Source organism: Mauremys reevesii, linkage group 8 (assembly GCF_016161935.1).
Source record: "Mauremys reevesii isolate NIE-2019 linkage group 8, ASM1616193v1, whole genome shotgun sequence".
In the NCBI taxonomy this organism is placed as follows: domain Eukaryota; kingdom Metazoa; phylum Chordata; order Testudines; family Geoemydidae; genus Mauremys; species Mauremys reevesii.
In genome coordinates, this window is record NC_052630.1 from 48,665,171 (window position 1) to 48,691,841 (window position 26,671).

The 26,671-nt window shown below is 47.0% G+C and overlaps 1 protein-coding gene across 6 annotated transcripts in view; it reads right to left on the reverse strand.

Moving 5' to 3' along the window:
• The window catches only part of RC3H1 (ring finger and CCCH-type domains 1), a 104,661-nt gene extending 79,402 nt beyond the window's left edge, over nt 1–25,259 (reverse strand). For 3 of the 6 annotated variants that reach the window (XM_039484575.1, XM_039484573.1, XM_039484570.1), the window contains exon 1: nt 24,572–25,258. The gene's annotated coding sequence lies outside the window, so the exon portion shown is untranslated. Of the gene's footprint in view, nt 1–24,571 lie in introns of all 6 variants that reach the window. The other 3 variants (XM_039484574.1, XM_039484572.1, XM_039484571.1) reach the window with 2 other exon arrangements.
• Between the last annotated feature and the right edge of the window lie 1,412 nt (nt 25,260–26,671).

Genomic DNA, 26,671 nt, shown 5'->3' on the forward strand with positions numbered 1-26,671 from the left:
CCATTTTGGCGCCGTGGGTTGTGGGAAGGGGACGGAAGGGTGCGGGTCATTCTGCTTCCTGTCCCAACGCCCCGTGATGCATCGCTTCACATCCCAGCAGTCACTGTTTTTCCGTCCACGTTTTGCGCCATTGTGACTCTCCCAACCGTTTCTGTGCAGCGCGATTTCCGTGGGAAATGGAGCCCGAGCTGCTGAGGAATATGCTGCTGAGTCTCGCCAGCACATCACGTTTGGCAGTTAAGCTATTCCTTCAGCTCCAAAGTGACAGTGAGGAGTCCGATGATGATGATGATATCGTGTATGACACTAAATTGCTTGTGGCATTCACGGAAATGCTCAGCACCGTGGAACACCGCTTTTGGGCTTGGGACACAAGCACTGAGTGGTGGGATCACATCGTCATGGAAGTCTGGGATGACCAGCAGTGGCTGCAGAACTTTCGGATGAGAAAAAGCCACTTTCATGGGACTGTGTGCTGAGCTCGCATCCACCCTGCGGCACAAGGACACGAGATTGAGAGCTGCTCTGACGGTGGAGAAGTGGGTGGCTATTGCAATCTGGAAGCTGGCAACTCCAGACAGCTACCGATCGGTCGGGAACCAGTTTGGAGTGGGGAAGTCAATGGTTGGAATCGTTTTGATGCAAGTTTGCAGGGCCATTAATCGCATCCTGCTAAGAACCACCGTGACTCTGGGGAACGTGCAGAACATTGTGGATGGCTTTGCACAAATGGGTTTCCCTAACTGTGGAGGGGCGATAGATGGGACGCATATTCCTATTCTGGCACCACCCCACCTAGCATCCGAGTATGTTAATCGGAAGGGGTATTTCTCTATGGTTCTCCAGGCACTTGTGGATCACCGTGGGCATTTAATTGACATTAACACAGGCTGGCTTGGAAAGGTGCATGATGCACGCATCTTTCGGAACAGTTACCTGTTCAGGAAGATGCAGGCCGGGACTTTTTTCCCCAGACAGGAAGATCACAGTAGGGGACGTCGAAATGCCCATTGTGATCCTTGGAGACCCCGCTTACCCGTTACTGCCTTGGCTCATGAAACCCTATACAGGGAAGCTTGACAGGAGCAAGGACCAGTTCAACTACAGGCTGAGCCGGTGCCGAATGACTGTGGAGTGTGCTTTTGGCCATTTAAAAGGGCACTGGAGATCTCTGTATGGGAAGCTAGACTTGGGGGAAAGCATCATCCCTGCTGTTATATCCGTGTGCTGTACCCTCCATAATATTTGTGAAGGGAAGGGTGAAACATTCAGTCAGGCATGGACCACCGAGGTTCAAGTCCTGGAGGCTGAATTTGCACAGCCAGAGAGCAGGGCTAATAGAGAGGCCCAGCACAGGGCTACAAGGATTAGGGATGCCTTGAGGGAGGAATTTGAGGCTGAAAGCCAACAGTAATGTTTGTTGCCTTGCACGGGAGTGAAGTGCAGTGGTTACAATGTTAGTAGGAATCTGTTTTTCCTAAAATGATTTGCAGTGCCTGTTTCTTTACTGGGCTATGATATCTTTCACTTTCTGCAATAATAAAAACTGTTTTCAAAGCCAAGAATTCTTTTATTGAAAAGAAAATAAACTTCCTTGACACAGACAACATTTTGGGAACCTAAAAGGGCAGGGGGGTGGGTTGGTGAACTGTACAGTCACAGGTTTGAATATGTCCTGTCTGGAGTGCTGTGCGGTGACTGCTGCACTTCAGGGTGCCTATACTGCATGGTGATGGGGGTTGAATGCAGAGGGTAAGGGTCGTAGTTCTCAGGGCTGGTTGGTGAACGTACAGGTGTTGGAGGCAGCTGGTGGAGGTAAGAACCTGGATGCTGGGGAAGGGGGTTTGGAGCTGACATTGGGGCACAAGGGAAAGAGCTTTGGGCCGGGGGTGGAGGGGCGGCGGATCGGCACGGTAGTGCTCTGCCTGCATGGCTACGAGTGACTGGATAGAGTCCGCTTGGCATGCCAGGATGCTTATCAGCTGCTTTGTGCTTTTCCTCCTGGCCGCTGCGTTTCTCTGGCGGATCCTGCTTTCCCTTTCCCTCCAGTCCTGCAGGTTTTTACTCTCTCTGGCAGACTGATCCATAACTGCTTTCAGCATGTCTTCCTTGGTTTTTCACGACTTCTTCCTGAGGTTTTGTAGCCTCTGAGCAGTCGAGGAGATGGGCAGTCCAGCAGTCAAGGACACTTTTCGAAAGGCAAAAATAGCAACAGTTAACAGGGGTAGCATTGTTCATAATCTCATCCAGACAGTAATTCCCACACAGTGAAGGAGTTTACCAGTCTTCACTTTAGCAAACTGCTACAGGGGGCATCTGCACTGAACAGTCTCCCAACATTTTCCACAGGAGTTAATCCTGGAAGATATCTCGCTGCTGCGGGTCACCAGGGAAGAGCAGGAGGCTCTTCTACAGCAATGCGGATTCCACCCTGGCCCCTATGCAGCTTGCCTGTGTGCAGCAATGGTCCCCCAACCCCTCGCGGCACAGTGGCGCGGATGCATTAGCCTGACTGGGACAAGGACCACAGTGACTCTCCCTATAAACTTGCGCAGGCGCATTGCCCACGCTCTGGCTGAAACTTTTGAAGAGATTACCGAGGCCGATTACCGCGACGTGACAGACCACATCAATGGGCTATTCCACATCTAGGCATGCATGCACGCAGCCCTAACCCACCCTCCTCTCCCGAAACATTTCCATCCTGAAAATAGAAGCCGCTTACCGGTAACCCGCTCCTCTGCTTGTCCTTCACCAAGTACCGGCTGCTGCGACTGGCTACCTTCCTCCTGGCTTGAGAAGAGCTCCTGGCTGCATGCCTCCAGGGACTCCAGGGTGTTCCCCCCGCCCCCCCCCAGTACCCTCACTCTCGGTTTCCTCCCCCTCCCCCGCTCAGAAGTGTCCATCGTGGTCCTCGGATTGGCGGTGGGGTCACCCCCAAGTATCGTGTCCAGCTCTTTGTAAAAACGGCAGGTCGTGGGGGCAGCGCCGAAGTGGCGTTTCCCTCGTGGGCTTTGCAATAGGTACTCCGCAGCTCCTTCACTTTAATCCTGCACTGCAGCGCGTCCCAGTCATGGCCCCTTTCCAGCATGGGCCTTGATATCTGCCCATAGGTATTGTAATTCCTACGGCTGGAGCGCAGCTGTGACTGCACAGCTTCCTCATCCCAAACACTGATGAGGTCCAGCAACTCGCCACTGCTCCATGCTGGGGCTTGTTTGGCACGTGGAGGCATGGTCACCTGGAAAGATTCACTGATTGCTCATCAGTTCGGACTCTACTGCCTTGGCCTCAGGTGACCCGCCCTTTAAATGCCCCGGGAATTTTAAAAATCCCCTTCCTGTTTGCTCAGCCAGGTGTGGAGTGCAGAGTGGCTGAACAGGCATTCTGGGATACCTCCGAATACCCTGGAGGCCAATTACAGCGCTTTTGGTGGCCACACTTGTGGAGCAGCGCTGCATCATCACCAGCGCTGCAATCCTTATACCCGAGGCAGAGCAGGAGTCCAGCCAGCGCTGCAGCCAGGGAGATGCAGCACTGTATGTGCCTTGCAAGTGTGGACGGTGACTAAGTTGCAGCGCTGTAAAGCCTCCACCAGCACTGCAACTCTCCAGCGTTGCCAAGCCCTTAGAAAGCGGCCAAGAAAAATTACGGACGACTTTCTGAGTGATGTTATGATGCACTCCGCCACCCAGAAACAGGAACTGAATGAGTGGCGGGACAGCGAGAAGAGGGACTGAAAGGAGAATGCAGCATGCCAGAATGAAGCCATGGAGTGGCTCTTAAATGTTATGGAGTGCCAGGCAGACACACTCCAGGCAATACTAGCTCTTCAAACCGAGCAGCTCCGCACCCGCCCTCCCTGCTGCTGCTGTTGCAAAACTCTTTCCCATGCTCCCCCCAGACACCGCCAACACTCTTATCAACCTCCTGTCTCCAGTCTATACCCACAGCATTCCACTCCTCCCCCCTTACAGTCAAGCACTGTGGACTCCCACTACGCACTCATGGGTGGCAGGTTTGTAGAAATTTTGGTGATGCCCAGAACCTGCCCCCCCAACTCTGCCCCCCACCACCTGCCTAAGGCTCTGGGGGTGGGGGGAGGAGGTTTGGGGGTGCAGGTCCTGGGCTGGAGATTAGGGGTGCAGGCTCTGAGATGGAGTTTGGGGGTGGGAGGCGGTGCAAAGGGAGAGGGCGCAGGCTTTGGGAGGGAGTTTGAGGGTAGGAGGGAGTGTGGGGGAAGGGGGAGGGGTGCGGGCTGTGGGGCTGAGGATGAGGGGTTCATGATACAGGAGAGGGCTCAGGGCTGGGGCAGAGGATTAAGGTGCAGGGGGATGAGGGCTCTGGCTCGGGATGAGGGTTTGGGGCATTGGAGAGGCTCAGGGCTAGGGCGGAAGGGCAGGGTAAGGGCAGCCTGCCTTGCCATTAGCAGATGGGGGCACTAGGACCCTGGGGCAGCAGACAGCAGTTGCTGCTGAGAGCAGGGCTCCACCTAGGAATGTGCTACTCTGGCAGCACAAGAAGGTACGGGAGAGGCACACTGCTTTATTTCGGGCAGGGACATGGGGGGGAGGGGAGGGGACAGGTGGAGGCCAGGACCTGCTCCAAGCAGGGACATGGCAGGGCAGGGGGGAGACCCACAGGGGCCCGGGCCCGCTCCAGGAAGGGCTGGGGGAGAGACCCAGCTCCAAATACTGCTGGAGCTGGGCCCCTGGCTCTGAATATTGCTGGAGCTTGGGCACCACAAAAGAATATAACCCGCTGCCCATCCCTCTGGGGTTTGGCCCTGCTGAAGTACAGTACCCACTGCACTGTACTCCAAAGGAGAAGGTTGGATAGGATCCCTGGACATACACAAATCTTTAGCCATCCTAGGACCCCTCCACCACCTCCTACCTCTCTTCCCCCATTCCCCTCCCTGCTGTTTTTTGTTTGACTTTCTCCTCTGGTTGTTTTCTTTTAATACAATTGTGTTGGTTTGAAAGCAATCTTTATTCTATTAAGTGAAAGCAAAAAGAGCACTCCAAAGCAACATACAATTATGTTAAACCCCCTTATTGCATGATGTGCACCAACCACCTCCTAGCATTACAAGCACTGCAATCCCAAGCATAGCAACAAACATTAATGACTTTCAGCTTCAAAATGCTGCCTCAAGGCATCCCTGATCCTTATGGCCCTGTACTGTGCCCCTCTAATAGCCCTCATCTCTGACTGTTCAAACTCAGCCTCCAGGTGCTGAGCCTCTGTGGTCCAGCCCTCAGAGCTTTCACCCTTCCCTTCACAAATATTATGGAATGTACAGCAAACGATTATAAACATAAGAATATTGGCATCGTCCAGGTCCAGCTTCCCATAGAAGCCACACCAGCAGGCTTTTAAACAGCCAAAAGCACACTCCACAGTCACTCTGCACTTACCCAGCCTGTTGTTGAACCGCTCCTTGCTGCTGTCAAGTTGCCACATGTATGGCTTCATAAGCCACAGCATTAAGGGGTAGGTGGGGTCTCCCAGGATCACAATGGGCATTTTGACTTCCCCTATGGTGATCTTCTGGTCTGGGAAGAAAGTCCCTGCTTGCAGTTTCCTGAACAGGCCAGTGTTCTGAAAGATGCGTGTGTCATGCACCTTTCCAGACCAGCTTGTGTTAGTATCTGTGAAACGCCCACAGTGATCCATAAACACCTGGAAAATCACGGAGGCTGTGGCTACACTTGCATTTCAAAGTGCTGCCGCAGCAGCGCTTTGAAGCGCTAAGTGTAGTCAAAGCGCCAGCGCTGGGAGAAAACTCTCCCAGCGCTGTCAGTACTCCACCTCCCTGTGGGGAATAACGGACAGCGCTGGGAGCGCGGCTCCCAGCGCTGGGGCTTTGACTACACTGGCGCTTTGTAGCGCCGCAATTTGCAGCGCTGCAGAGGGTGTGTTTTCACACCCTGCTGCAGCGCTGCAAATTTGTAAGTGTAGCCAAGCCCTGAGAAATACACCTTTTAATGTACTCGATGGCTAGGCGGTCTGGTGCCAGAATTGGAATATGCGTGCCATTTATCACCCCTCCGCAGTTATGGAAGCCCATTTGTGTAAAGCAATCCACAATGTCACACACGTTGCCCAGAGTCACGGTCTTTCGAAGCATGATGTGATTAACGGCCCTGCACAGTTCCATCAACACAAGTCCAACCGTCGACTTTCCCACTCCAAACTGGTTAGCAACCGATCGGTAACAATCTGGAGTAGCCAGTTTCAACAGTGCACAGCGCTTCAATGACAGGGCAGCCCTCATTCTCATGTCCTTGCACTGCAGGCCTGGGGCAAGCTCACCACACAGTCCCGTGAATGTGGCTTTCCTCCTCCAAAAGTTCTGCAGCCACTGCTCGTCATCCCAGACGTGCACGACGATGTGATCTCACCACTGAGTGCTTGTTTCCTGAGCCCAAAAGCAGCATTCCACTGTGGTCAGCACCTCCATGAATGCCACAAGCAATCTTGTGTCGTAGCTACTACACGTGGCGATATGTCACACTCCTCTTGCCCTTGTAGTTTAAGGAATAACTCCAATGCCCAGGGCCGTCCTTAGGATTTCTGGTGCCCTAGGCGAGATTATTAAACTGGTGCCCCTGTGCCTGATCTGCTCTTAGCAACACAAATATAAGCATACAGTATTGGAAAACTTGCCACATTCACGGTATTAAAACCAGTTTAACTTAATTAAGCACACTGTAATGCTGATGCACTAGCACTAAAGAAGTAGCACTATAGAAAAAATTCTGATTTGACAGAATGATGCAAATAATATAATTTTTTAATTTGTCAAAATTTTATTGGAAATTTATATGAAGAGGTATTGAAACAAAGATTTGTTTTTAATTAAAAGCAATCTTTCTGGCTTTTTTGGCTGCAAAATCAGTTTAACAAGCTGGGTTTCCAAACAGTGGGAAAATATAACCCTAGTTTTACTGCTAGGTAAAGCACAAAGTGACCAAAATGAAGTCAGCACAGAATCATCTCATCTAGATTAAGGTAGCACAGAAATGTTACAGAAGTCCTATTGTACCTTATTTTTGTTTGGAAAGACATTAGCAATAGCAGCACATTCACATGATAAAATACATGATAAATCACTGCCTCTAAAGTTCCATCAAAAACTGACATTTTCTCAGCTCTGGCATGATCTGCTGTACAGATTCTTCACAAGGAAGTGTCCCTGGCCTTTTTAACTCATATTAACTATGTATTTACTTTATGAAAGTTGGAGAAAACATTGTGAAAACGTAAAACAGTGGCTGCCCAACTTCTGGGCTAGCAAAAGCTATACTGACTCACAGGAAAAAAAAATGCAGGAGAATCTTAGTACAACATATGGTCAGTCTATACCAGGGGTTGGCAACCTTTCAGAAGTGGTGTGCCAAGTTCACTGTAATTTAAGGTTTCTCGTGCCAGTAATACATTTTAACGTTTGTAGAAGGTCTCTCTCTATGTCTATATTATATAAATAAACTATTGTTATTATCTGAGGTCCTGGCCACTGGTCCTGCTCAGGCCACTGCCAGCTGAGTAAATGAAACCCCAGACCGGCAGCGGGCTGAGCGGGACTGGTGGCTGGAACCCTAGACAAGGATCCCAGGCCCTGCTCAGGCCACTGCTGGTCTGGGGTTCTGACCACCAACTCCTGCTAGCCAGGATCCCGGCCGCCAACCCCCCTCAGCCTGCTACCAGCCTTGGATTCTGCTCACCCAGGCTGGCAGGAGGCAGAGTGGGGCCGGCGGCTGGGCTCCTGACTGGCAAGGGGCTGGCAGCCAGAACCCCGGAGTAGCAGTAGGCTGAGTGCTGCTGGCACCCCAGACTGGCAGCAGACTGAGCCACTCAACCCCCCACCAGCCCTGCTCAGCCCACTGCCGGCTGAGTGAATGGAACTCCAGGCTGACAGCAGGTTGAGTGGTTCAGCCGGCCTGCTCAGCCCGCTGCCAGCCTGGGGTTCCTTGGGGGTCCCCAGGCCAGCAGCAAGTGCTGAGTGGGGCCGACGGCTGGTATCCCAGCTGGCAATAGGGCAGCAGCCGGAACCCCAGAGCAGTGATGGGCTGAGCCGCTCAGCCTGCCGCTGCCTACCATCAAAAATCAGCTCACCTGCCACCTTTGGCGCGTGTGCCATAGGTTGCCGACCCCTGCTTTATACACTAGTAAGGAGATGAGCATATTACAGTTGTTGGAGGGCTCTTATCAGGAGTAACAGGCTATAGGAAAGTCAGTCAACATTTTTTGTTTCTCTGATGAAAACTGGCCCACTCCCTGCCTCAAACCAAACCTGTCACTAATAATTGTCAACAACTTAATTTTCTGTTTTTGACTAAGTGATTTTTTTTTTTTAAATATTGAAATTGGATTCAGGATTGTTAGCAAGAATTTTTGGCAAACAAAGTTGTTAAATGGCAATCTAAATGGCAACACAGTACTGCTTTCATGCTTGGCTCACCCCCCAGCCTGCTGGTCCAACAGCTGCAGTAGACCCCAAAATCCACCTCTTGGGGTGCAGAGTGGCAACAGCAGCAGCAAACCCTCAGGTCCAATCACACGCCAATGGGCACCACCACCAGCCTTACGGACCATGGTGAAGTTAGCACAGCATCTGATCTCAGGGACAGGTCACCCATGGAGCCACAGCAGCTCATCCTGCCCTGTGTAGCTCCCCCCGGATGAGGTGGATCGCTGGCAGCTGCCAGCCCGGGAGAGAGGCACTCCCCAGCTAGGGTGCCCAGATCCAAATGTCCTGATTTTATAGGGCCAGTCCCGATATTTGGGGCTGTGTCTTATATAGGCACTAATTACCCCCACCTAGAGTGACCAGACAGCAAGCGTGAAAAATCAGGACGGGGTGGGGGTAAAAGGAGACTATATAAGAAAAAGACCCCAAAATTGGGACTGGCCCTATAAAATAGGGATATCTGCTCACCCTACCCCAACCCCCTGTCCTGATTTTTCACACATCTGGCTAACCCCAGCCCAGCCCTGTGAGACATTCCAATCCTGGCCGAGGAAGTGAGTTACTTTCACTTTCACTCCTCAGCAGGCAGGAAGCCAGCCTCCTCCCCCCACCTACCCCCCAGCACCTCACCCAACCCAGCCCTGATGGAGGGGAGGGAGGAGAGAGAGAGGGATGCTCCTGGGGAGGAGGGAGAAAGGAGGGGGTGCTCCATGGGGAAGGGGGGGGGAGAAGAATGAATGTTATGGGGGACAACAAAGGATACTAGTTCCAGAGCCGCAGAGCCTGCCTCACCTCACCTCAGCGGGGGCGAAAGAGTCACACTCACAGCTGAGCTCCTTCCCCAACCCCTACCCCCTCCCCTTCCCAGAGACCCCAGCAGCCAATCCCCTCCCTCAGACTGTGCTGCATTCTGATCTCTCTAGGATCCAGCAGCCTGCTCTTACATGCTCCACTGCTTCCCATCTGTCCGGGCTCCCGGCAGAGCGGTGCCCCCAACCTAGTGGTGCCCTAGGCGGCTGCCTATTCTGCCTATGCCTAAGGATGGCCCTGCCAATGCCACTCATGACATGTTAGTCAGAATGAGCAGCACACGGGTTAACAGTCCAGGATCCACTCCTGCAACCCAAAGAGGCAGGCTGCGCAGTACACAAAATGTTGAAAGATGGCACCAAATGCAGACAGAAGCACAGGGATTTCTGGGATGCGAAGCAATGCATCACAGGTCATTGGGACAGGAACCAGGATGCCTCAGCCTTCCCACAAGTCTTAGCGGTAGAAGAGAAAGAGATGCTCTGTGGGATAGCTGCCCAGAGTGCACCGCTCCAAATACCGCTGCAAGTGCCACAAGTGTGAACACACTATTGCGCAAGCAGCTGATTGTGTGAACACACAAGAGCAGTTTCCTTTCAGCACTCTGAGCAGCGCTGCAACTGCTGGCGCTGTAACTTTGCCAGTGTAGACGTGCCCTGAACTTTTTGCTGCACTAGTTCCTTTCTTTTTAATTAGTTCTACAGCAAGCAAGTAGGAGAATGAGTCATACACAGGAAGGGCGGCCAGAGTAGTGGCCTCTAGTTTAATCCTCCAATCCATTCTGTTAAACCAGTTCAACCTAGTCTAAATTGGTCTTTCATGTTTCAGATTAACAGCTGTGGCCAAAGCAGCAACCAGGGAGTATGCCATGAACAATACTCACTAACTTAGCTTCCTCTCTAGAGAGGGTGAGATGCCACAAGAGCCAGAGGCCAGTGTCCCACAGTTGCTCAGAAGACCACATTCGTCTTCCACAATGTATTTCTGCTTTTTTCCCCAATAACAGAGCTGTCTGAAGTACTGTATATACTAGTTCATAAGCCGATTTTTTATTTTTTTTTTTAAAGTAAAAAAGGGAAGCACCAGAGAAAGGGGGAGCAGGCTGCGGCCGCGCCGCCTGGCCCAGCCCGCCGGAGCAGGCTGCAGCCACACCGCCCGGCCAGAGACATCCTCTCCAGATAAGGTGGGATGGGATGGGGAGAGTGTGGGGGTCCCAGGCTAGGGGTGGGGTCATGTAGGAGGTGGTCACAAATTTTTTTCCCACCAGTTGCTGTCCCAGCCTGTTAGGGTAAGCAGCTGGCGTGCTGGGACACTTTGTTTACTTAGGTTTACCTCCGTGCCTGCGGACACTTGAGGTAAACAAACCATCTCAGCCCGCCAGCTGTTTATCCTCATGGCCTGGGAGCCCAAGTCTGCTGACCCCTGAATTACAGGATCAGTTTATGAACAGGTCAAAATTTTTCCATTTTTACTTATCCATCCATGAGGGTGGAGGGTGTTTGTCAGCTTATAAACGAACCATCTTATGATCAAGTATATACGGTAATTTTAAACTGCCAATGTGATGCAATTAATAGGCAACATGCCATCTCTGTTGCCTGCAATAGATATTAGAATCTACTACTGGCTAAACCTAGCAGAAAATAGCAGAGGGAGCATCAGGTAGGCTGGCAAACAGCAGGAGAAAGAAGAGATAAGAAAGAGCAGGAACAGAGCAATGGAGTAGTGGTCCCCAAACTTTTTCAATCACGCTGCCCCCTTACCCAGTCCATGCCTACTACAAGAGGTAGAGATCAATGGAGTCAGAAAAGTTAACCCATTAGAAATAGTGCCTGTTGTGAAACAAAGAAAGCATCATCTACAGAAGTGTCAATTCAGGGATTGGAAAAAGGCAGAAGAGACAGTGATCTACTTCCTAGACACTACAGTGCAAATAAGCAATGGTGACACAACCACCACCCTATACCGGAAACCTACTGACCGCTATACTTAGCTACATGCCTCCAGCTTTCAACCAGGACACATCACACGATCCATTGTCTACAGTCAAGCTCTAAGATACAACCGCATTGCTCCAATCCCTCAGACAGAGGCAAACACCTACAGGATCTCTATCAAGCATTCTTAAAACTACACTTCACCAAGTGAGTATTGAAGAAACAGACTGACAGAGCCAGAAGGGTACCCAGAAGTCACCTACTACAGGGCAGGCCCAACAAGGAAAATAACAGAACGCCACTAGCTGTCACCTACAGTCTCCTCTTCAGCACATCAAGGATCTACAACCTATACTGAAGGACGATCCCTCACTCTCACAGACCTTGGGAGACAGACCAGTAATCACTTACAAACAGCCCCCCAAGCTGAAGCAAATACTCACCAGCAACTAAACAAAAACACTAACGCAGGAACAAATCCCTGCAACAAACCCCATTGCTAACTCTGTCCGCATATCTATTCAAGAGACACCATCATAGGACCTAACCATATCAGCCACACCAGAGGCTCGTTCACCTGCACATCTACCAATGTGATATATGCATCATGTGCCAGCAATGTCCCTCTGCCATTTGCATTGGCAAAACCAGACAGTCTCTATGCAAAAGAATAAATGACACAAATCTGACATCAAGAATTATAACATTCAAAACCCAGTAGGAGAACACTTCAATCACCCTGGACAATCAATAACAGACTTAAAAGTGGCAATTCAATTAAAAAAACTTCAAAAACAGACTCCAATGAGAAACTGCAGAACTGGAATTAATTTGCAACATCAAATTAGGCCTGAATAAAGACTAGGAGTGGATGGGTCACTACAAAAACTAATCTCCCACTACTGAGCATACATCTACACTACCTGCCAGATTGGCGGGTAGCGATCGATATATCGGGGATCGATTTATAAATTGATCCCTGATCACTCTCCCGTCAACTGCTGAACTCCAGCTCAGCGAGAGGCGGAAGCAAAGTTGACAGGGGAGCGGCGGCTGTCAATCCCGTGCTGCGAGGACGTGAAGTAAGTGATTCCAAGTCGATCTAAGACACATCGACTTCAGCTACGCTATTCCCGTAGCTGAAATTGCTTATTCTCCCCCCCTTCCCCGCCAGTGTAGACCAGGCCTGATACTCATTTCAAACAGCTGACAAGAAGGTATGAGCCACCTTAATTACACTGAACTCATTTGGCACTACAAAAGTGATTTTTCTTCCCTTGATATTCACCCCTTGTCGTCAACTGTTCAGAATAGCCCATTTCCACCTTAATGGAACTGGCTCATTAGCACTGACCCCACAACTCGGTAAGGCAACTCCCCATCTTTTCATGTGCTGTGTGTTTATACCTACCTGTGTTTTCCATTCCATGCATCTAATGAAGCGGGTTTTAGCCCACGAAAGCTTATGCCCAAATAAATGGGTTAGTCTATGGTGCCACAAGGACTCCTTGGTGTTTTCACATATTTTAAGAGACCATTCAAAGTAGAGGGCCCGTTAACATTTCTGCAGTGATGCATTCAGCTCACAATATTTATCACTTTGAATCCCTCATTAAGAGGCCTACCAGACTAACTGCTGTTCTCCAGGCTGAGTGTGGAAATATTGATCCTTTGCCCATTTACAAAACAAGAATCCAGGGTTTCCTAAATATTGATTTCCCAAAGCAATAGTATTTGCCTTATATGATTTTGTTGAGTCCTGGAGCTATCCCTAGTTTTTAGAAAGGAGACATTCCTTCTTGCTATAAACAGCACAGAGAACAGCTGCTTAAAAATCAACATCACATGCAATCCCTTAACAAGAAGCAACACATTGCAAACGAGAGAAGTAAGTTTCACAACAAAATAAACCAGTTTTAAACACATCTCTTCCCCAAGTACTCTACACTATACCCCAGGTAAGGAAATGGAAAGAGCAGGGGTGGCCAACCTGTGGCTCTGGAGCCACATGCGGTTCTTCAGAAGTTAATATGTGGCTCCTTGTATAGGCACCAACTCCAGGGCTGGAGCTACAAATGTGCTGGGGGTGCTCACTGCTCAACCCCTGGCTCTGCCACAGGCTTTGAACCTACTCCGCCTCTTCCCACCCGCTCCACTAGCCTGCCATGCCCTGGCTCCTCCCACTCCCCCTTCAAGCCTCCTGCATGCCAAGAAAACTGATCCCGAGGTGCAGGGAAGCACTGATCAGCGGGGCTGCTGGTGGGCAGGAGGCACTGGGAGCCAGGGAGGAGCTTATGGGGGGCTGCTTACATATTACTGTGGCTCTTTGACAATGTACATTGGTAAATTCTGGCTCTCTCAGGCTCGTGTTGGCCACCCCTGGGAAAGAGGATGCAATTTCCTATTCCTCAACATTCACATTTTCTCCTAAGCAAGCACTTCTACTTAAGTTTTATAAGGGTATCCAGAATTTAGCCTTTACTAAGTTAGAAAATTCTTGAACTCTTTTCTTCCTTTACATATACCCTGTATTACTTGTTATTGTTGGGGAAGGGGAAAGGCATTATGCTACCCTTGTTCAAATTATTCAGTCAATATCACTGAAAAAGTAAAATGAATCTAAAATGACCAAGGAACATTTTCTTCTCTATATTTTTGAAGTATTGGAAAACACTGGGCTGAATTGAAAGCTTCAGCTGCCCTAAGACCCTTTAATTTACTGATTCTTGATTTATAGTGCTGCACATCTACTTTGTTTCTCCCTCCATTACATCCTCTAATTTATATACACAGATTTAAGGTAGCCCAGCTCATGCCTTTCCAGAACACTGATTTCAGCAAAACTCCAACTTGTGAAAACCAAGAAATACAGCATTAAGGTAAAGCCCCATGCAACCTTGACTCTATCCACTATAAGCAAATTTCACCTTCAAGAACAGCAATGCTTCTTCTGCTGCACTCCCAGGTACTACCTCTCCCGGAATAGAGAACTTGTATTGATTTTTGTGACCATAAAGGACAGTGGAAGTTTTCATATAACATGTGTTGTCATGGTCATCTTTGAACTTGAAGGACAAACATCAGTGGTTGCTTTAGTTTCTGTGAACACTTGAGTGGCTGATCAGGCCAACTGGAGCTTTGAACAGTCTGTGGCACACTGAACAAGAGATGCCACTATGTGTTACTTGATTAACAGTGATCATGCTGCTGTTGTGAGATTCAGGCCACGTCTACACTAGCAAACTGAAAGATCGCTCATGTAGCCGCTCTATGCCGACAGGAGAGAGCTCTCTCGTCAACATAAAAAAGAAAAACCCATCTAAACAAGTGGCAGTAGCTACGTCAGCAGGAGAGCTGCACACACAAGCATTCACCAAGTAGAACAATCACGTGTGAGATCTTCCCAGCAGTCTGAGTCAATGTTGAAACACCCCAGGGATAACTTGAGGGAGCCCTTGAAACATTTCTTTCTGCCTCTGAGAGTGCTTTCCTTCAGATCACTGTAAAATATCTTCTTTGGCAGTCGATCCTCTGACATTCTGTTGACATGGCCTGATCATCTCATATGTGATATCAGAATATGGAAGCTTGGAATGCCTGGTCATAAGAGAACTTAAGTATCTGGAAACTTGTCTTGCCATCTTATCCTGATCAGTTTCCTCAGACAGCCCATGGAGAAGTGATTCAGTTTCATAGCATGGCAATCTGTACACCATCCAGGTTTCACATGCATACATCAGAGGTGGCAACATGATGGCTTTGTAGTCCTTCAGTTTTGTTTGTTGATTAATGCCTCTGGCAGGTTATGTGCAAATGTGTGGGAGCCTAAAGGCCACACTCACTTTTGCAATTCTGGCATTGGTTTCATCATTTATGTGAATGAGACAGTGCATTTCCAAGGTAGGTGAACCTGCTGGAAGGATTTGGCCATTCACTGGGATACTAGGTTCTACGTCAGACTTTCCTTGTGCAGACTGGTACATCATTTCTGTCTTCTTGATGTTGCGAGACCAAAGTTGTCATCAGCTGAAGAAAAATAGCTCATTCTGCTGCATGTCAGACTGAGATTTGACATTTGGGAAACAGTCATCAGCAAACCAAAGATCATGAAAGTCACTTCCTGTACTTTTGTCATCACCTGTAGTCTCCTCAAATTGAGCAGCTTACCATCAGTCCAATATCTGACAACAAATTTTGGTGCGACAATCACATAAGGCGTCTGTAAGCATGGCAGAGAACATCATACTGAAGAGAGCTAGAGCCAACACACAGTCCTGCTTGACCCCATTGATGACTGGAAATGGTTCAGATGACTCATTGTCATCCACAATTTTGAAACATTGCAATGAATTTCCACAGACAATATACTCTGCATGCAAAATCCCAACAAGAGGTGGTCTCCAACTGTGCAGGAATTGGCTGGTCTTGTAGAACTAGCTCATGTGAGTACATATAGTACCTCTGTTGATGCTTCTAAGCTCCAAATACCCTTTCTGCATCCTAAATTATGCCCCCAACACTCTTGGAAATGGTAGCCTGGACAATGAATCTCTACGCATCAAGATAACCACTTCACAAACTAAACTACTGTTCAACACATCTTAAAAGCACATATTGCAGGATCTGCCACACTATATGAGACCAGTAGTCCATCACATTCTGGCAGTAGCTAGTCACTGATGGTTGAGTGGAAAGTACAAGACCATCCAACAACGGTGCAATGTTGCACATGCCAGGGATGAAAAAAATTCCTACTGGACCCCTTGAAGGAGTACAGCTTGTTCATGCAATAGGAACATGCAACTGTCAATCTTTTTCTAGCTGACAGTTTGTGAACCCACCCCAGCTGCAGTTATTGTTGATTCTGCTGGAATCAAGACTACAGCAGATTCACTAGTACGAATGAAGTTCATTAAATTCCACCACTGATAAGTTAGATGGGAGTGGCTCTCTAGGTTGGATCTGAAGAAGAGAGGATTTAGTGCACAGATGTAGCAGTCCTGTGACCATCTCTAGGAGAAGCTAAACATGGAGGGAAGGCCTGGGGTGACCTTCATTAACAGTACGATGACAAAACCAAACCCCAGGAAAAGGATAGTTTTGATTGCACATTATGTGGGCTGTGTTTTAAAACAGGTTGGAAAAGTTGTCTGCTCACATCATCCTATTAAATGTAAAGATAAACATCATGTGAACACCTAAGAGCTGGTACAATACAAGATGAGTAGAAGAGCTAACATTCATTCACACGCAAGTGTTGCATTCATAACAGACAATTATATTTTCCTATTAACATTTAATGACTTTCTGTCTTCCCTCTTTTCCTCCACCCTCCACTTTCTTCAAAGGAACTATTCCAAAGTTAAAAGACTAACAGATTTATTTGGGCATAAGCTTTCGTGTGTAAAAACACAATTCAGTTGCATCTGAAGAAGTGGTTTTTTACCCATGAAAGCTTATGCCCAAATATATGTTAGTCTTTAGGGTGCTACTGGAGTCCTCGTTTTTGTGGATACAGACTAATACGACTACCTCTCTGATACTATTCCAAAGTTTGCATAATTCATTACTACTGAGGAGAAATTCAGAATATTTTGGGACAAGAGAAGTGTGCTTTTCCTTTTCTGGCTTTCATTTTATCCTATCACAATTTGTATTCTATATAGAAAATATAGGAATTATCATACTGCACCAGACTCTGTAGTCCACCTAATCCTGTTTCCTGTCTAACAGTGGCAGTTGCAGGTACTTAAGAGGAAGGTGCAAGAATCACAGTAGGCAGATGCGATATAATTTATCCAAATGAAGCTCTCATCCTAATCCCTAATAGTTAAACACTAGTTTGAAAACTAGAAGTATGAGGGTTTTTTTATCCCTTCCAAAACTCTGAATGCATGAGTGGGAATATTTTTGTCTATATAAGCATCTAATCTCCCTCTGAATGCTAACTAAACTCTTAGCTTCCACAACCCCCCAAAAGCGCTTTTGAAAATCTAAATAAACTATGGGAAGGTCCATACTTACCGCGCGGGTCGACGCGGTGAGTTCGACTTCTCGGAGTTCGAACTATCGTGTCTAATCAAGACGCGATAGTTCAAACTCCCCACGTGCTCCAGTCGACTCCGGAACTCCACCACCGCGAACGGCGGTGGCGGAGTCGACCTGGGAGCCGCAGAGTTCGACCCCGCCGCGTCTGGACGGGTAAGTCAGTCGAACTAAGGTAGTTCGACCCCCCCTAGTGTAGACCTGGCCTATGACAACCAGTTTTGCTGTATCCACTACTTTGACGACACTTTCAAAGCTTTTTAAGAGTTTCACGAGACAACTTTCCTTTGCAGAAACCATGCAGGTTAGATAGTATATCATATGATGATCTTTCAGGAGGTTTTACTGTTCTGTTTTTAATGATCATTTCAACCAATTTACCAGGTACAGAAGCAAGTTTTACCTTTTTAATTCCCTGGATCACCCCTGGGTACAACATTTGTTACCTTCCAAGGCACCTATATAGTAGCGGTTTTCAAATGAGACTGCATGTTTTTGCTAGAAGTTCAGCCACTTCATACTTAGGAAGTCATGGATATGCACCATCTGGACCTTGCTGAACCTCTTTTAACCCTTCAATCTCAGATAGCACCTCATTTTCACTTTGTCTGAAAGTCCACTTATTAAGATGGTCAGGGTTTTTTTAAGTTCATTTTAAGGCAGGATCTAGATTGGAATCCTGATCCCGCTTTATATACAGCAAAGTTCAAATAAGATAAATTAAAGATGAGATACTAGTCATCATGGTAGGCTGGCAGTAGTTCTGAATTCTAACATGGGATCTGCAAGTCCAGAAGCAGCTCTAGGGTTCTCAGGCCTTGTCTAAACCAGAATAAGCTTCAGTGCTGATAACACTGGTTCAGCTCCACCACAAACAACGTGGCAGTAACAAGCATAATGTTATCCGACTTCAAATTACTATAAGTCACATTAAACTATTTCACTGATGATCACTTTAAAAGAAACATCCAACCACAATACATCTCGTCTACGCTACGAAACTGCACTGGTTCTGAAAATCCCAAACAGTAAGTAGCAGGGAAGTCAATGTTGCCTAAATTTGAATGGATGGCTCCAGGACAGGGGTGGGCAAACTACAGCTTGTGGGCCGGATCCGGCCCATCAGGGCTTTGGATCCAGCCCACAAGATTGCCACCCGTGGCACCGTGGGCCCCACGCCATTCCCGAAAGTGGCCGGCATCATGTCCCTGCGGCCCCTGGGGGTTGGGGGAGGCAGAGGGCTCCGTGCCCTGCCCTTGCCTGTGGGTACCTCCCCCCGCAGCTCCCATTGGCCAGGAACAGGGAACCATAGTCAATAGCTTGGACGGTACCCGCAGGTGAGGGCAGTGTGCGGAGCCCTCTGCCTCCCTACTTCCCCAGGGATGTGGTGCCGGGTGCTTCCGGGAGCAGCGTGGCGCCAGGGAGCCTGTCTTAGCCCCGCTGTGTGCCGCTGCCACCCCGGAGCCACTCAAGGTAAGCAGCACCAGGCCAAACCCCACACCCTAAACCCCTCCCACACCCCTATACCCTGCCCCGAGCCCCCTCCTGCATGCTGCACCCCTTCCTGCACCGCAACCCCCTGCCCTGAGCTCTCTCCTGCACCTCAACCCCCTGCCCTGGGCCCCCACCCTCCACCCCAATCCCTTGCCCTGAGCCCCTTCCCACACTCTGCACCCCCATCCTGCACCCCAACCCCATCCTGAGCCCCTCCCGCACTTCACTCCCCTCCCTGCACCCCATCCCCCTGCCCTGAGCCCCCTCCCACACTACACACCCCCTCCACACCCCAACCCCCTGCCCCCAACCCTACATTCATGGCCCTGCATGCAATTTCCCCAGCCAGATGTGCCTCTCAGGCCAAAAAGTTTGCCCACCCCTGCTCCAGGACAATAAGCATTTCAATCAATGAGCCACCCCTGCCACTGAAGGCTGAAAGTAGTATTAATACCCATCTCTAAAATAAATAAAATAAAATAAAAAACATAAAAAAAAAGCTCTCAAGTTATATTCCCACACACACCTACCATATGCTCTGTGGAAGGAAGTAAAGCTAGAAGAGAGGAATGTTCTCTTTCCAGCGTATTGCTTTCCATTTCAACGTAGCAGAGGGCAGACAAAACTTATAAAAAAATATTTCTCTTCTCTAATAATTGGTATTTTCCATCTACTTCATTTTCTCTCACTCAAAAAGAGCTGAACATTTAAAAAATAATTTTTGGTCAAATATGAAGCAAGAAATATTTCAGCTTGAAGGATAAACTACCAAGCAGAGAGGTTTATGGATGCTGTTCTGTAACTTCAACTATAGGAGGACACAAGCAGTGCCACCCTAATAACAGTATGAAACTGCAATGAACAAATGATCATCCAGAATCCTCATTTAAACATCAAAACAAGTTCCTCTCACAGCTGATATATTAGTAACAGGGACATTATTTCCTGAACCACTGCAACTGGTTTCCAAATACAAGAGGGGGGGGGGGGGGACAAAACACCTATGCATTTGTAATACCACACTGAAACAGGTTAGTGCCCATACAGTTTTACAGACATTGAGACTTCTCCTCAGTTATGTCATTCCACAAGTATAGGAGACATAAGTCATTAATTCCTTTGAAACTACAGTAGTATGAGGTCACTTAAGTTTTACTACACAGGCCACCAATTAAAACAATGGGATTGTGTGCAAAAGATAGTTTGCCCTACCATAGTTCTCAAGACATACTCATGAGCACATTGACAATAATAGAAGCTACACCTGGATCAACTCAAAAGGAGAACAGATCTTATAACTCAAGTGTTAAATTTTTTTACTGTACAGAAATTATGCATGATCAGTTGCTATTTGTGGATGTCACAACAGTTACCCAAGAATCTCCAGACAATGTGCCCTCCTTATAGCTAACCTTAAAGGTCACACTGAAACTTCAAACAGTGCAGAACGCACTTGCTTACTGACTGCCATTTCACACACCAAGCACATGTTTATGCTCCCTTGACTATACTAGTTTCCAGTTCATTGTCAGGTGCACCGCAAAGTACTGGCTTTGATATACAAGTTTCTTTATGGTTCGGATCCTGTGTATCTTAGGTTAAAGCACAAAAAGAGATAGCTCAAGTATCCCAGTTGATCTCAGCTGTTAAAAGACCAACAACCACTTGCTTTGTACATATAGAGACAATTTTCTGTGGAGTTCCTCCACAAATGGAATTTGCTTCCTTCCTCATGTCTCCATTGACAGGGGAAGGTTGCAAGGCCTATATTTTCTCAGGCTTTTCTTGAAAGTGGTTTGAAAGGGTGGAAGACCAAAAGAATTTTTATAGAAGGGTTATTGTTCATTGATGTTGGATCACTTGCTGAGTTTCTGTATATGGGGTAGTTATTTTAAACATACTTAACTGTCACAATAGATTTTTTGTAAACATGAAAAAAACTAACTATTTTTTTCCAGATGTTCAAGTCTGGAGTGGAGATGCGTACATGTTTGTGTGATCAATGGTCCAATGGCAATACGGGGGAGAAATCTTCTGGTTCTAAATACTAGTCAATCAAACTCAAGCAGGCTGCAGTATACCAGGCCTTGGGGGGCTAGGGGAAAAAAAAACCCCACACTGATTATGTTTTTATTTGTCCCTCTTCTACTTTGCAGCTACTTAAAATCATGTTGCAACTGATTTCAGTGATGGTGAGAGAGAAAGGTCAAGATTTGAAATAAAGTTTGGTTAAACCACGTATGGGAGCTTCTGGGTGCTTATCACTTTTGGAAAGTCAGGCCACATATTTGGGAGCCTAACTTTAGGCACTCATTTTTTAAAATTTCAGTCTTATTCTTCATATCATTTGAAAGCTGGGACTTGCAAGCTTTTCAGAGAGTGTAAATAAATAAATACCTAGTTCTTACGCTAACTACTGATGGAAAGTCCTATAAACAGCTTTACAAAAGTAGCAAGTATCATTATCCCTATTTTACACTTAAGGCATTTAAAGCATTATTTTGCAGTCATTTGTTTTCTAGATATTAGACAGTAAAATCATGTTGGAATTCACATGGAAAAAGAAATATGATAATCACAACATGCATAGCTAACAAACAAAAAACTAATTCCTGTTTTCTAATGGCATACAGCACACCTTTTTTTGCAATGATGAGTCATGAGATAATGAACCTTAACACTATCAGTTTGTTAATCTAGCAGTGCTTCTCTTGGGCACTTGTCCAGCATCATATACGTCTGATTGGCAGGATTTCATTTAAATCATTAAACATCAATTTCACCTGACATAGAAATCAACAAAAAATATGTATAACAGTCAGCAAGTGCAGCTTCTCCCACAGCTAACACCTACAGGGACCTGGTGTCACCAGCCTGGTGGGCATGCAGGGAGCACTCTACAGCCCCACTGTCACCTCCCTGCTTGCTCATTCACAGCCAGGTGTACAGGGGCCATCCCCAGGCAGAAGTCATTCATCAATAGGGCAGCCTCGCATAGGGCTGGGAGCTCACCCTCCTCCTCATGGAGTCTGGACCACAGCCTCCCCTGAACATTGTGACCAGGTGTCAGGCCCATTGGGGGAGACTCCTGAAGCCCCACTGCCAGCGCTACCCTAACACTAACACCCCTTAATGTCCTGCAACTGTGAAAATTAAATTATTAAAAACAGAAAATACTTAAAAATAAATATTAAACATTCAAATTTAAAAAAAAAAAAATCAAATTCTGCCAAGCCTGTGTATATAGCAAGTCCCAGATCAGTGAAATTTTCAATCCTTGCCACCATTTTCAGCTTCTTTCCAAATATTCAGACATATATGAAAATAAAGCAATTAGTTCAAAATCTTGGGTGTATACATTCTCTTAATTCACCACTACTGAAGAGTACCAGATTGACAGCATTTGCGATAGAAGGTCTCAATCCAGATAGCTGGTAGGTCATAGGCAACAGGAGTTCAAGTCCCTACAAACTGTCCCATCAATGTTAGTTCAAACCTGGTTTGGAGGGCCATCTTTAAATAATTTAGGTCTTCAGCACTTAACTCTGTTAAATCTTTCAGTTAGCAAAACTGGTACTGGTCTGTGTCATGCAGACACTTACGCTTTGGGAAGTGGGCTGAAGCCATCATTAAGGCCCACTCTACACTACAGACCTGTAAGTACATCACTCAGGAGCGTGAAAAATCTGACAGTTATATACAGACCTAGCCTCCTCTATAGACAGTGCTATGTCGATGAGAGCGCTTCTCTCATTGACATAACTACCATCTCTCTGGGAGGTGGATTTACACTACACCAGTGCAGCTGCACCAATGCAACATTTTACCTGCAGATCTGCCCTTAGTTTCATGCAACTCAGACATTAGATCAGACCTTGCAGTTACTACCAGCCCAGACCAACTTCAAACCAACCATCTAGTACATTTTGTTTTAAATTAAGTTGGTTTTGGTACAAAGAACAAGCAATTTCCTCTTCATCCCCATGAATGTTATTGCTGACCAAAGGTGTTTACTGACAGCAACGGAAATCAGAGTCCATCAAACAAACAGAATACATGTAGCATCAGTGCAAAAGGTCCCTCAAAATAACCTGCTAAAGCATCTGCTCTGGAAGAGCCTTCTCTAAATAATAGGCTGAAACAACTTCAGAAGGGGGGGGGGGGCGGGAGAGAAAAGAGAGATCATCCCCCTTTGAGGCACCCAGCTCTTATTAACTTCAAAGGAAACTATATGTTCACATCAATAGGAGAAATTAAACACTGCATTTCTGGATTGATAATTTCTACAATAATTTCACTGACTGATAAAGATGTGGACCCCAGTCCTGCCAACACTCAAGCATGTGCATAACTTTATTCATGTGTTAACAGTCTCAATGAAGTCAATAAGACCATACACAATTAGTTACCCATATGCTCAGGAATTGGCAGGAAGGTTTAAAACAAGATTTATATATCCCTGAAGATGGGGAAAAAATAGTTTAGTGGAAAAGGTAGCACACTTCTTCCATGTGTCACAGATACTAGGCATCACTATAGTATAAACGTAAAAATAGTCCAATTGTCATCTTACAGAGCGATCAAAAGGTAACATGTCACTAAAAGAGTTAATGGTGAAAAAGTACCATTCCTACTGATGGGGTGAACTAGCTGTTTTAAGATGAACTCATTTTTGCAATTTAATAGTTTGGCCATTTTAAATTTATCAAAATTACATTAAAATAATGGAAGCTCCTTACCAATTGATAAAATGTCACCAATACTTTTTTTCCCCCATAAGTGATTGAAACAAAACAAGTTTTAAAACAACTGTTCAGAAGAAAGAAGTGTATGTGGAAAGAATTTAATGAAATACCAGTTTATACAAGAAATGTCAGTTTCCCTACTTGTGGGCTCTTAAAATGGCACAGATCTCACTCAATATGGCCTCTGAAGACAATACATCATTTCTGGTTATTCTTCTTTTCTCCCTCCCACCCAAACACATAAGGGTAGCTACTCAGTGCTCTGTTTCCTGGCAGGAAATCCTTGCCCCATCTTTTAACTCTGTGTCTAAAGTAATACCAAAGACCAAAACAATGTCAAGTTAGTTGGATATTTTTAGATTTACATTTCCCAAATGCCAGGCTCTCAGTTTCCAGAGCCCTCACAGAGAAATCACTGGCCAACTTACCCTGAATGTTCCCTACAACTTTGATAGGCACCCAAAACAGCAGCAGGCTGACAGGGGGGACGGGGGACACACGACACAGACATTTGTAGATATATTTTAAACAAAGCATTCAATGTGTGTCACATCAGCTCTACAAATCCACAGTGGGGGGCTGAACCCCTTTGAGTGCAGGAACCGACTTCCCATCTGTGCTGTAAAAGACCTTTATAACTGGGGCTAGGGACTATATTTTCTTTCATACTTCAGACTCTCCCCGCAACCCAAATAGTGTCTTCTGCCCCCACCCCAGAATGACATGAGGCCAGCCCCAGCTCCCCTAAACCAAGAGCCCCTGGAACTACCACCCCCACTCCTCCTTCAAGGGCAAAGGAAATCATCTCTTTTTCCCAGCCCCCAGCTTTATAGAACCAACCTCCTTGGCCTCCAAGACAGAACAACTCGGAAATGGAGACCGGCCGAAGCCTGAGGCCTAGAGATGGAGGCAGGGACACAGGCTAGAGCCCGCCGCAGAGACCCCCTGCCACCTGAAAGCCCTGAGTAAGGCAGGGCCAGCCCCCGACCTCCACTGGGCCAGGCCGGAGAGACACCACCTCCGCCCCATTGTTCCCCGCACCGAAGCCCAGCACCCGCACTCACCGCACGGCTGGTCTCCCAGCGCAGCTTTTCTCAGCTCCGGGCCACGGGGCTGGCCGCAGCACCCACCGCCTCCAGCACCGGCAGCAGAGGCCGCCTGGCCGCCGCCCCCTCCTCCCCACGACCGGCTGCTACTGCTGCCTCTGCAGCAGGGGCCATCTTGTGCGTCTGCCGCCTCCCCGCGAGACTGCTCCTCCCTCCCCGGCCTGCCTGGAGCTTCTTCCCCTTTCTTCCACCTCCCCTTCCTGCCGCGGGAGGCCGGGCACCGCCAAGGGGGAGGAGAAAGGCCGATCCCCGTCGGGGGCTGCACTGCTCCCCGGCTAGGGACAAATGTTGCTAACCACCCCCACCCCGGCTGCGTGGCTTCCCCCCCTCACTCTGCCGCCCCTTCTGGAGCAAGCTTGGCTCTAGCCTTTCACACCCACCCTGCCTGTTCCCCCAACGACAACCAGGCCCTAGCCCTTTCTGGGAAGCAGACACGCAGGTGAAACCGCCCGGCTACTCCCCCTCCTTCTCTAGCAACAACACCCACACACACGTATTTCCGAAGGGGGAGGGAGATTAATAGGTGCCCTTCCCCCAACGCTTTCTTTCTCCCTCCTCTCCCAAACGTCACCCACGCTTCTGGGCAGGGGATGGAGAAAGATTAATGGCTCCCCACCCCTTATACTCTATGGGAACCTTCCATAAGTGGAGGCTTCAGCTGTTAGTGTTGTTAGGCCTATGCATGCCAAGTGTCCCAGCTTGGGAGAGATGTTCCCTTAGCAGAAGGCCAATGCTGTGATACCTTTTTATACAGCTGTTAAAATAATTTAGAACAAAGGTAAGATATTTCAGGGTCCCCCTAAAGAATTCATTTGTCACATAATACCTGGCACTGCAAACCTGTTTATTTGGGGATTTTAAAGTACTTTCCAAGCATTAATGAAGCCTCGCTGCATTAATTAGTTAACAAATGTCCAGAGTTTAGAAGATTTAAACTGCTTTGTGAGAGCTAAATATTATTGTTAACCACACCTCTGTTTTACAGATGCATAAACTGAGACATATAGGTTGTGACTTGTTCAAGGACATACTGGCAATAGAAACTAACAGTCCTTACTGCCCAGTCATGTGTTATAAATACTAAACAAATCTGGAGTTCAGTTCTGCAATTGGCTCTGTATGATCAGACCCTAGTGCCCACATGGAGTTCCATTGACTTCAATAGGGTCTTCAGACTCATTTTCAAGATCATTTTAATTTCACTCTATCCTTTCAGAAAGCTAATTGAATCACACTGTATTTTAAAAGTGGGTTTAAAACACATCTTTCTCCTTCTACAAATTGCTTTCTTACATAGGTGCTTCAGAACTATATTATTATTTATATCATACCACTCATGGTATTGTGCTAGGCACACTATAAACAGAACAAAAAGCCAAACATCTTACAATTTCAGTATAAGACAAGAGACAACAGGTGCTAAGAATTAGGTTTGGCAGGATTAGATTCTTTAATTAATAAATAGAATTTTCACACACATTGACAAATATTTCCATCGGTAACATTCAGAATTTACAGATAGGTAAAGTAAGAAAATGTTGCTTGAGAACTTAGAGTTTCACTTAAGGATAATTACTTTGTATATTTTGACATGCAATGTTGACAATTTGCCTTTTCAATGGTTATAAAGCTGTAACTTCATTGTCAACTATCATTTAAATAATTATATGATCCACCTATTATTAATTTCCCATAACTAATGCAATTTAAATTGATATAAATCTAAACAAAAACCCACAATTTTCTGCAACTGAAAATTTAAATAAAAAATGCTTTCAAATAAGCTAATATTATTCCTTAGTTATAAAAAAATGAATTTTGCCAAACCTACTAACAGTACAATTTTTTTGGTCAGTGTCAAGCATGACTGGCCTCTGAGAGAGAGAGAAGTCCCATGCACCTGGACTGATCACCTGCTGCCTAACTTAGGGGAAGGGACCTTATAAGACAGCTATAGGTGAGTGTTGACAGTTGCCTTTAGGGAGTAAGAATGCCCCTGCAGGGGCCTGAGTTAGTAAGGAAAGATACAGGGAGGAAAGAGAGTATTTGGTCTTCTCC